We start from the raw sequence: 13,067 nt of genomic DNA, 5'->3' as shown, positions 1-13,067 counted from the left end.
GTAGAATAAAATGAAAATTCTATCAGAAAGTGAAAAATTATATTAGAAATCTTAACATACATTTTAACAGGGTAAGCCCAAATATTTAGTCTATATTTTCCTGAGTTTGAAGGTATACATATACCCAGATGCCTATCAACTGTTAATCACAAATCTGGAACAGATCCACGATTCCAGATTTCAAAAGCATCTTTAATAGATTCTAACTTCTCATTAGTTCTGATTTTTCTGCACTTGCATCATCAAAATGCAATAGTTTTGAAAATCTGATACTTCATAATCTTGTTGAAAATAGGACTGACCCTGCTTCATCGTTGCAAAACATTTTAGTTATATTGAACAAGAGAACACAAATGAACAAGAGAACACAAAGACAAAAGGTCTGTAAAGAAGCCACAGGAACTAGCTGCTCAACTGCAACAGTGAAAGACAAACCAGTAGAAAGAAACTGTGCTGCAAGAAAAAATATTCCAAGCGAAAACACTAGACTGCGATTGATTTGTTTAAGGCCACAAACCCTTCTCATTTCTTTGTCTTTTAATTGGAGTATAGCTAGTTTACAATGCTGTGTTAGTTTCTACTATAAAGCACAGTGAGCCAGTTACACATATACATACATCCACTCATTTTAGAGTTCCTTCTCACTTAGGTCACCAGAGATCACTGAGTAGAGTTTGCTGTGCTATACAATAGGTTCTCAAGAGAGGGAATCTAATTTCTCCATTCTTTGGAATGCGGGCTTGGCCATCTGACTTGCTCTGGTCAATGACATACTTCAGTTCAGTCGCTCAGTCATGTCCAACTCTTTGTGACCCCATGGACTGCACCACACCAGGCTTCCCTGTCCATAACCAACTCCTGGAGCTTACTCAAATTCATGGTCCAATGAGTTGGTGATGCCATCTGACCATCTCATCCGCTGTCGTCCCCTTCTCCTCCTACCTTCAATCCTTTAAGATGGGCTGGCTGGATCTCCTTGCTGTCCAAGGGACTCTCAAGAATCTTCTCCAACACCACAGTTCAAAAGCATCAATTTTTCAGTGCTCAGCTTTCGTTATGGTCCAAATCTCACATCCACACATGACTACCGGAAAAACAATAGCCTTGACTAGATGGACTTGTGTTGGCAAAGTAATGTCTCTGCTTTTCTTCCAAGGAGCAAGCATCTTCTAATTTCATGGCTGTAATCACCATCTGCAGTGATTTTGGAGCCCCCAAAAATAAAGTCTCTCACTGTTTTCAGTTTCCAATCTATTTGCCATGAAGTGATGGGACCTGATGCCATGATCTTAGTTTTTTGAATGCTGAGTTTTAAGACAGACAGTTTTTTCACTCTCCCCTTTCACTTTCATCAAGAGGCTCTTTAGTTTTTCTTCACTTTCTGCCATAAGGGTGGTGTCATCTGCATATCTGAGGTTATTGATATTTCTCCTGGCAATCTTGATTCCAGCTTGTGATTCATCCAGCCCAGCATTTCACATGAGGTACTCTGCATATAAGTTAAATAAGCAGGGTGACAATATACAGCCTTGACATACTCCTTTCCCAATTTGGAACCAGTCCATTGCTCCATGTCTGGTTCTAACTGTTGCTTCTTGACCTGCAAACAGATTTCTCAAGAGGCAGGTCAGGTGGTCTGATATTCCCATCTCTTAAAGAATTTTTCAGTTTGTTGTGATCCACACAGTCAAAGGTTTTGGCATAGTCAATAAAGCAGAAGTGATGTTCTTCTGGAACTCTCTTGCTTTTTCTATGATCAAATGGATATTGGCAATTTGATCTCTGGTTCCTCTGCCTTTTCTAAAACTAGCTTGAACATCTAGAAGTTCTCGATTCATGTACTGTTGAAGCCTGGCTTGGAGAATTTTGAGCATTACTTTAGTAGCATGTGAGATGAGGGCAAGTGTACAGTAGTTTGAACATTCTTTAGCATTGCCTTTCTTTGGGACTGGAATGAAAACTGGCCTTTTCCAGTCCTGAGGCCACTGCTGAGTTTTCCAAATTTGCTGGCATATTGAGTGCAGCACTTTCACAGCATCATCCTCCAGGATTTGAAATAGCTCAACTGGAATTCCATCACCTCTACCAGCTTTGTTCATAGTGATGCTTCCTAAGGCCCACTTGACTTCACACTCCAGGATGTCTGGCTCTAGGTAAGTGATCACACCATCATGGTTATCTGGGTCATGAAGATCTTTTTTGCATAGATCTTCTGTATATTCTTGCCACCTCTTCTTAATATCTTTTGCTTCAGTTACGTTCATACTGTTTCTGTCCTTTATCGAGCCCATCTTTGCATGAAATGTTTCCTTGGTATCTCTAATTTTCTTGAAGAGATCCCTAGTCTTTCCTATTCTATTGTTTTCCTCTATTTCTTTGCATTGATCACTTAGGAAAGCTTTCTTATCTCTCCTTGCTATTCTTTGGAACTCGGCATTCAGACAGACATATCAGAAATACATAACTGATATCTAGACCAACAAAAATAACTTTTAAGAGTAAGGGAATAAAGACATTTCTGGACAAACAAAACCTGGCGGCTGGCCAGCAGGGGACTCTCCCCGGAAGATATTTTTAAAAACGTAGGCAGAAGGAAAGTGGCCCTAGATGGAAGCTTAGAGATGCAAGAAGTTATGAGGAGCAAACAAAGCACTACAGGTAAATCTATCAAAATTTTGCTTCTATAATACAATAGTAATAGTATCTTTGCCAGCAACCAATTCCAAACATTATGATTTATTTACCTGAGACTTCTGGGTATTTTTAAAAAATCACCCTAGGTACAACTAGGGTTTAGAATCACTGACAAATAAAAAGGTTACATCTGTACATTTATTGTTGGCATTAATCCCCACCTTCCTCCCCATTTTATTTGGCTTGCCTTTTTTTGAAGTTACTGACTTGTGATTCTGCACTAACATATAAGTTTTTAAAAAATGTATCATCTCTGTAATACAAAGTGGTTTATTTTTGGATGTACAAAGGCCTAAATAACAATTACTACATAATTTCTAATTATTCAACATTTCCCTTCAACAGAATACTACTATAAACTCAAAGGTACTTCTCAGCTGCAAACACCCAAGAAAACTGCAAGTCAGGCTAAAGCTAAACTGGTTTTCGGGTTAAGGTTCTTCTACAGTATATTCAGCAAAATTGTAACTAACACAAAACATCAGGCTGCAGGCCATTTGTTAACAGACAGCAGCAGATCAGGACACTGGGCTACCCACACTGTTAACTGTTCATCTTCTTAAATTGTTCTGTTGCCTAAATATGGATTATGGTGCTTATTATCTTCCCAGTTGGTGCAGTGCTAAAGAATCTGCCTGCCAATGCAAGAGAAGTGGGTTTGATACCTGGGATGGGAAGATCCCCTGGAGAAAGAAATGGCAATTCACTCCAGTATTACTGCCTGGAAAAACCCATGGCAAGAGGAGACTAGCAGGCTACAGTCCATGAGGTCACAAAGAGTGGGACATGACTGAGTACGCACACACATTTATTATCTGACTTAAATTACAAACCTCAGAATTAAAATAAACCCCCAAATAAATCCTTTAAACGATTTTAGATCTTCAATCTTTAAAGGATAAAAGATTTCCAAAATAATGAATTTGGCTGCAATATCCAAATAAGTAAGAAGGGGTGGAATCAATATAAGGAACAAGAAAACAATGCACCTAACAGCTAATGTAAATGAATAGAATATGAGCCATGCTTTATTGATTAAAAATGCACCTTTATTTACCACTGGGGGGGGGGGCACTGCCGATTCTAATTTTGTCATAAAATTTAAGATACATGGTGATTTCAAAAACATCAAGGTAAGGAACTTCCCTGGTGGCCCAGTGGCAAAGACTCCAACACAGGGAGCCAGGCTTCAATCCCTGGTCAGGGAACTAGGTTCCACGTAACACAACGTAAAAGAGCATACATGGTACAACTAAGACCCAGCACAGCCAAATAGATAAATAAAAATATTTTCTAAATGTTAAGGTGAAAGATATGTTTTAGATTCAATAAAATATGGTAAGTGACAAAGCATTATAACCAAATTTTTTTCTTTTAAAATTCTTTAAAACTTTTCTATTAGAACTCCCAACCAAACCAACCACACCACCCAATTTAACATCAAAATACAGCCTCAAAGAAATAACACATTCTCTATGCAGTAGGCAAAGATATCAATGGAAATATGTTGCATTTATGAAGAAACAGGAATATTCAAGTTCATTATCATTCCTAAAGCAGCATCACAAAGATGTACACCCCCAAGACCAAGCACAGGTAAGAACAAGCACGTGTGGGAGTGCTCTTTCCATCTCAAGCCCCAGGCTAGCTTAACAGTGTCATGCCCACAGCTTCTGGTTAATAAAAGTCCACACTGGATACAAGTAGAGATTATCATACCAAATGATTTAAGTCAAAAAGAGAAAGACAACTACCATCTGACATCACTTATGTGTGGAATCTAAAACAAGACACAGATGAACCTATCTACGAAAGTGAAGTAGAGCTACGGACAGACAGAAGCAGCCAGTGGTGGCCGGGAGAGAGGGGGCTCCCTTGGGAAGCGCATGAAGCGGGAGCTATGAAAGTGAAGTAGAGCTAGGGACAGACAGAAGCAGCCAGTGGTGGCCGGGAGAGAGGGGGCTCCCCTGGGGAGCGCATGAAGCGGGAGCTTGGAGTCAGGAGATGTCTGCTCTTTAAATAGAAGGAATAAACAACAAGGTCCTCCTGCACAGAACAGAGAACTATATTCCATATTCTGTGACAAACCATAATGGAAAATAAAACTAAAAAAAAAAAAAAAAAAAATGCTGGGAATTCCTTGGAAATCCAGTGGTTAGGACTCTGCACTTTTGTTGCCAAGGGCCAGGGTTCAACCTCTAGTCTGGGAACTAATAAAATCCTATGAGCCTTGCAGTGCAGCCAAAAAAAGAAAAAAAGAATATATCTATATATGTATAAGTGAATCACTTTATTCTACCACAGTAATTAACTCAATATTGTAAATGAACTATGCTTCAAGAAAAAAATAATTTTTTAATAAGAGTCCACACCAACTATAAAAACTGACAAGTTTGGTAAATTCGATAAAAATGAAGGCTATATAATGAGATACAGACATTTTTCTTACTGAAGGTGACATTAATTCAGATGGACTGTAAACTATTTAAAGAGTTGCACCAGGACTTCTCTGAGGCTCCAATGGTCAAGAATCCACCTGCCAATGCAGGAGACACTGGTTCGCTCCCGGTCCAGGAAGGTTCCACAAGACACGGGGCAACTGAGCCCGAGCACCACAGCTGCTGAGCTGCACTGAAGCCCGAGCACTCTAGAGCCAGTGCTCAGAAACTAGAGAAGGCACTGCAGCGAGAAGCCCGCGCACCGCAACCCGAGAGGAGCCCCCGCTGGCCACAGCTAGACGGCCCAAGTGCAGCAACAAGACCCTGCACAGCCAAGAGTGAACACATACAGAGTCGTACGCACGTCATATACCATACACCGAGAAAATGCTCTGTGTGTTCTGTGCAGAGACACAGTTTGAGGTCTTGTGCTGTACAAACAACCTCCACAATCTTGTAGTGTCTTCTTTTAACCTTTTAAAAACTGGAAAGACAACTCTTACCTCCAGAGACACAAAACCAGGTTGTGGGCTGGTTTTGGGCCATAGGCTGTAGTCTGCAATCTTCAGTCTAAAATACGAATTAGCTTAAATAGGGGCTTCAAAAGACAAAAGTTGTGAAGAAATTAGAGAACTAATCTACTCTAGATCTTAATTCAATAGCTATTTGGTAATGCTTTAACAAGACCTGCTAAGCCAAAAAAAGCAAGGAACCTTACTGAAGAAAAAGATTATATTTTATTCTTTTCACTTAAAATGTACAAGGTTTGCCAAGGTTCTGTTTACTCATGATCCTGAATGAGTACCTGAAGAAGTATTCTATTTTTTGGAGGAAATCATGTACTGATTCTAATTTAGAAAAACAGAGATTAAGATCTTACTGAGGACAAATCATTTTTTTCCAATGACTTATCATACTTTATACATGGGACCTTACCCTCCATAAACCTGGGCTTCAATATAAACACACAAAAATAACTTTCAAAGGATCATCCTATTTTTCTTTGAGGTTCTGAACTGAGGTTATCAGAACTGAGGTTCTGATAACCATCAAGAAGGAGAATTAAGTCTCTAGGACTATTAAAAAGCTATGCCTAAGGCAAGAGTTTTGTATTTCTGCTGTCTAATATATACTTTCTTATCGAAGGGTAAATAAGTTTACTGCTGAGTTTTATATAATAGTGTTTTCAGTAGCTATTAAGAGAAACTTAGGAACTGAATGCCAATTTGGGAGACGTCTGTCAAATGACCCAGATATGTACCCTGAGCTCTTTCTATGTGGCGTATAAGAAATGGAATAGTTGAAGAAATGAAGTGTGTCCTGCCATGTCAGTACACAAAGATGTCAAGGTCATCAGCTGAACTCCTAACCTTGACTCTCTGGCTTCTTTAGTTAGCAGTGACCTTCTAATGTTCTGCCTGCCTTTTGTTGCAGAACTCCTATATATCCTAGCTCCTTCCCTCGCCTCCTTGGAGGGGTTTCTCAGAGCTATCTGACATGCTGTCTCCCGGGCTGCAGCCCTCATTTTGCCCCAAGTAAGTTAAAATTTAACTCCCAATTCTCACATTGTGCGATTTTTTTCAATAGGTAAAACTTTTCCAAATTTAAAAAACAGACCCACACAAATTCTAAGTAAATCTATCCTGATATTGTCTGAATCACAAGGGAAATCAACACCAAAAAGCAGGTTCTAGAAATGTCTTTTAACAGAAGAACTCTGCAGAGTTAACATTGGCCATGACTGTGGACCCAGAAATGCAAAAGAAGTATGGCTTTCTAAAAGACTGTAATTCATAACAGAAATACAAAAGTGAAAAGTATAAAACACAAAGGGGAAAAGCAATAATTTGCTTGAAGTATTCTGACTTCACACTAAAACATTCTTACAGCCATGACCTAAACTTGTTCCCCATTCTCCGTTAAAACTAAAAAAAACCGAGTAAGACATAATTTTGTGGGGCTTTGTAGGTTTTTTTCATTCGTTTGCTTTTTGTTTGTTTGTTTTTAACTAATCAGACCGAAGCAGCAATGAATTTGATCTCTTTTTTAAAAAACTGTTTGTTGATTACTCAGGATTGATGAATGAGCCTGAGACAAGAAGGAAATGGACCAAAATTGATCTCATCAGAGTAGGTAAAAGCTTTCTGTAGAACTTGGCCAATTACTGCCACAATTCCAAAGCCACTGACTCACATGAATCCTGTCTGTGGTACAGCACAGTCTACTTTATCCCTTAGCTTTGCAGGAGTTCATGCTCTACAAAGTTCAATTTCAGGGCAAATACAGTTTGTGTGTTTTATGAGAACTAAATATAAACCATTTTTAAGAAATCAATAGACAATGTCTAATATAAAAAGAGAACAACCTCGGTATTCTACTTAAAAATCAGATAAAAACAAGAATACAAGAACTAAAAACAGTTGAAAGTAGGGAAAGCTAAAATAGGATTTAACAGTTTTACATTATAAACCTGGTTGTACTCTGATCTTAATTTTTATATATTAAAACTATGTATGTACTGCTGAATAAAAAAAAGATGAGGACGAGACAAAATCCACAAGCCTGCCAGGACACTTGGAATGCAGGAGCACTTTCTAAAGATTCTACTCTGCTGTGCTTCAGTGTACAAAGAAAGCTATCTGGTTTAGAGATGCTGGCACTGTTTAACTTTCCCAAAATACTATTTGCATGGATTATCTCAAATCATCCAGCTAAGACAAGATTTAAGAAAAGATCTCTGAAACAAGGCTTTTCCAAGGTAACATGGTCTAAGAAGGCATTTCAATAATCTTTAACTAGCTGAAACCAGGTAAATGTGTCCTGAAAGTTCTGCACTGAAGAGCCAGCTCTTAATAAGCGTTTCCCAGGTGGCTGAGATGGTAAAGAATCTGCCTGCAATGCGGGAGACCTGGTTTCGATCCCTGGGTTGCGAAGATCCCCTGGCGGAGGAAATGGCAACCCTCTCCAGTGTTCTTGCCTGGAGAATCCCCAGACAGAGGAGCCTGCTGGGTGGGCTACAGTCCATGTGGTCACAAAGAGTTGGTCACAACTGAGCAATAAGCAAACAGCGCAGCACAGCTCTCAATAATCCACATAAACGAGTTGGTATCCTAAATCAGAGTATTCGAGGCTGCCCCAGGAATGTTGAACAGCAATACTGTACCAGGATTTGAGATAGTAAATGCATAAATTGTTTTAAAAACTCAAGAGATCTTCCAGAATAGTTGAATCTTATGCTGCATCTCTGTTTAAAACGTATGTAAATCCTAAAAAGCTATAAAGATGCTGAATCAAAGAACTAAATTGAAAACGTTGCTTTAAATGGGATCAAGAACAAATCCCAGGGACTTCCCTGGTGGCCCAGTGGCTAAGACTCCATTCTCCCAAGGCAGGGGACACGGGTTTGATCCTCGGTCAGGGAACCAAGATCCCACATGCTGCATGGTGCAGCCAAAAAAACGAAAAAAAAGAACAAATCCCAGTGAGGTTTTTCTGGGCTACCAGGAAAATGAGAGATCCAAGGGTGGGGTAAGAGAAAAGCAACCATTCATCATAGGAAGTTTGTGAGAAGCAAACCACACTAACAATAAATGAGGTTTCTGTTTGATTTTTAATCAGGGACCATTTTTTCAAATTATAAGTACAGTTAATAAATGTTTAGCTCTTTTTTCTAACGAGCGACAGGCCTGTGCTTCATTCACATTATTTGCAGAGATGTACACGATATAATCTTTTCCCAAAAATTCCAACTAAGAATTACTAATTAAGAAAAATAGTTATGAAACATATACAATGTTTTGTGACGTAGAAGTAAGCAGTTAACCAATCTGAGATAAGGAGATGCTTCCTGTTTTACTTCACCATGTTCACTTGGAGGACAATTCAGTTAAGTGAGATTCTTCTGTCGGGCTACATCACCCTGTAGCAGGACCTGGCAAGACCGTTATTAAGAGGTTTCTGAAGAGATCAAAGAATGTTTGTGAACATCAAATTTACAAAACTTCAGAAATGTTTAGTTTGCTTTGAACTTATGCAACAACGAAAGCCAACAATACCGCACTTTCAGGAATATCATCTGCAACAATATGAAACTGCGTGTGCGCGTGTACTTAGTCACTCAGCTGTATCTGACGCTCTGCAACCCCATGGGCTCCTCTCCATGAATTTTCCAGGGAAGAATGCTGGAGCAGCTTGCCGTTTCCTTCTCCAGGCAACCTTTCCGACCCAGGCAGGTGGACCACCACTGTCCTGCGTGGGGCGCTGAAACTACAGAGGCACAGACTACCCACTGCAGCGTCGCTCATAACCGCAAAACACAGGAAACAAGCACTCACGCGCAGGAGATAGCTGAATAAGATCACTACGAATGATGTGAAGTGATCTCTAAGACAATGCTTTAAAAAAGCAAAATACCAAAGAGGATCAAATATGTTTAATTTTCAGGTTAGAAAGAAAGGGACATAATAAAATTTACAGCTATCTGCTCATGGTACCAAAAAAAAAAAAAAAAATACAAAGTATAAACTAAAAACTGAGACTGGCTACTCTGGCAACGGGCAGAAAAGGGTGAGAGGATGGGAATGGGGTGAAAGGTGTGACAGGGAAGCAATTCCAGAGCCATGTTTTTACTGACTCAAAATTTTAAAAATAAGAGTGAGGGGAGGCAAAAGTGTAATCCAAAGAAAAGCAAATGAACCTAACTGGATTTCAAATGAACTAGCATAACCATAGGGGAGAGAAGGCAAACGGAGGAGGGAAGGTTCACTTGAGTTGCCTGTGAACACTGTTTTTTGACTTTGCTTCAGTCCAATGACAAAAAAAGCTACAAACAAATACTGAACCCTGGTTAGTGGGTTTGCTTTCTCATAATGACGTAGTTTTAGCGTTCTGAAACTATTTCAGTGTCTTATATGATTCAGCAATCAAATAATTTGTAGAAAGTAAGAACCAAGTTTTTCACTGTCATAGAAGGGAACTATAAATACGAAAAGAGAAAAAGCTAAAATGAACCCAGTGGTACAGAAGGCATCAAAATGAATCTAAATATACATCTGTGTACGTGTGTGTGCATACGTCTATCTGCATGCATGGATATAAACACACACACACATCTGGCTCTGTCTGCTGAAGCAGTGACACCTGAGTAGCAATGAGCACATCCAGCATCCAGACCTTGGCTTCTAAAGACCATTCTCCACAAAAAGGAAACAGAGTTCCTTACAGAAGTGGTTGATTCCAGGTCTGGGACTGAAAAAGTACAAGATGAACCTAGAAAACTTCTGGTTTCTGGTCCGACAGGACCATACTCATTCTCATACTCACAATGAGAAAAAAGCTGAAAGAACTGAAAATCAACATCTCTTCTGAAATCCATCAGACCTGAAATCACAGGGTAAACCCCTGTCCCAAAACTGGGGGTGGTGAAAACAGGAAATCACAGTTCACTGGAAGCTAAAGCCCAGGAGCAGAAGCCCAGAAATGGTTACTGACAATCGCACCGGTGTGCACAGAAATAAACCTTAGCATATTTGGTCAAATGATTTTCCACAAGGGTACCAAGATCATTCAATGGGGAAAGGACAGTCTTTTCAACATGTGATGTTGGAAAAATTTAACATCCTCATCCAAAAGACTAAAGTTGGATCCCTTACCCTACAGCATGTACAAAATTAACTCAAAATGGAGCAGAGACCTAAATTTAAGAGCTAAAACTATAAAACTCTTAAGAGAAAGCATAGGGGAAATACTTTGCGATGTGAAATTTGGCAATGATTTCTTGGATTACGACAGCAAAAGCACAAATAAAAGAAAAAATAGATAAACAGGACTTCATTGAAATAGAAACTTCTGTGCATCAAAGGACACAATTGACAGAGTGAAAAGACAACCCACGTGATAGGAGAAAATGTCTGTAAATCATTTACCTGATAGGAGTTTAATATCGGGAATTCAAAAAGAACTCCTACAATCCAACAACAAAATGCAATCTGACTTAAAAAAGGCCGAAGGACTCGAGTAGACATTTCTCCAAAGGCAGCATACAGATGGCCAGTAAGCACACGAAGATGCACAAAATCAGTAAAAAATCAGGGAAATGTAAATCAAAAGCACAATATCATTTCACATCCATTAAGATATTATTTTTAGGACTTCCCTGGTGGTCCAGTGCTTAAGACTCCACGCTTACAACGCACAGAATGTGTGTTCAATCCCTGGTCAGGGAACTAAGACCCCCACATGCTGCACAGCATGGCAAAATATATATATATATATATAGATGTGTAATTTTAAAAATTAAAAAATAGGAAAGTCTCTGGTGATCCAGTGGTTAGGACTCACACTTTCACTGCTGCGGCCCGGGTACAAGCTTGGTAGAGGAACCAGGATCCCGCAAGCTCTGCAATGTGGCCAAAATAATACTGTAATAAACAACTAAACAAACAAGTGATGGAGAGATGTGAACAAACTAGAACTTTGTCCTCTGCTGACAGGAATGTAAATTGGTGGCAGCCACGCAGAAAACAGTATGGTCATTCCTCAAAAAATTAAAACCAGAGTTATCATACGATCCAACAATTCTGAGCCAAAATAACTGAAAACAGAGTCTCAGATACTTGTAAACCTATGTTCACGGCAGCATTATTCACAAGAGCCAAAAGGTAAAAGCAACTCAAGTTGATTGATGCCTGAATGGATAGATAAAACATCGTCTGGACACACAATCAAATATTATTCAGCTTTAAAAAGGGCAATTCTGACACATGCCACAACATGAATGAAACTTGAAAACACTAAGTGAAATAGGCCAGACACAAAAGGACAAATACTGTATGATTCCACTTCTATGAGGTACGAGAGGAGTCAGATTCAGAGGCAGAAACAGACGGTGCTTGCAGGGGCTGGGGAGAGAAGTGGATGGTTACTGTTTAACGGCTGCAGTGTCACTTGGATGATGAAAAGTTCTGGAGATGGACGCTGGTGATGGCTTCACAGTGTGAAGATACTTAATTCATTTTGAACTGCAGATCTAAAAAAATGTTTTAAATGGTAAATTCTATGTTATATATATTTGACTACAATAAAAACTGGGAAAAAGTGGATGGCACAGTTTGGGGTTGTTTTTGAACTTGTACCTTGGTGGTACAACAAAAAAAACAAGGAGTTTGGTAGATGCCAAGGTTGACAATAAACAATATAAGCCCAGATACCCATTGTGTGCATGAGTGCAGAGAGGCTGAAAACAACTGAGTTTCTACTTGCTCACAGCCAATGGAACGCTCCTTTCTTCTCTCACCCGGGCCTTCCTGCGCGCCGGAAGAGGCACGGGCCTAGAGTGGGACTACAACAGCCGTGCTACCGTGAGCGGGCACACTCGCCCGGAGACGAAGGGGCCAGGGGCCAGCGCACACGGTCAGGCGGCGCCCCGACAGAGCTCTGGCGCTGCACGATGGACCGAGACACTTCTAGCTCAACAGAGAAGGCCTACTCTGCGGTCCTGACATTTTGTATTCTTAAAGCTAGAATTCTTCTTTACGGAGGCTACTTATGGTGTTTTTCCCAACTGTCCTGGATCTATTCCAGAACGGCATATATACCACTGTCTCCTCTCCTATAGGCAACCCAGGCTTACTAAACATTATTTGTGGGGCACAAAGCCCCCCGTGTTTGGCTCCACCTCAAAACTACCTTGCAATACTAAACAACATGCTGACTATTCAGTAAGTGACTACATAATTATTTTGGACAGTAGGGATAATATCTCTATCTACTTTCACTGAAATTTAACTTAAGAAGGAAACAGTTCTGCAGAAGGAAAAAAGAAGAAAAGCAAAATAACCTTTACTCTGTGGGGCATAAGTTAAACATAAAATAGGAACTTTCCTGGTAACTGGTAAGGTCTGTGAAATTCAGAGTTATAGCCTTTAAAGTTCCCAG

This window comes from Oryx dammah, unplaced genomic scaffold (assembly GCF_014754425.2).
Source record: "Oryx dammah isolate SB20612 unplaced genomic scaffold, SCBI_Odam_1.1 HiC_scaffold_13, whole genome shotgun sequence".
NCBI classification, from domain to species: Eukaryota; Metazoa; Chordata; class Mammalia; order Artiodactyla; family Bovidae; genus Oryx; species Oryx dammah.
The sequence above is the reverse complement of the archived record's forward strand: the minus strand, read 5'-3'. Positions refer to the sequence as shown.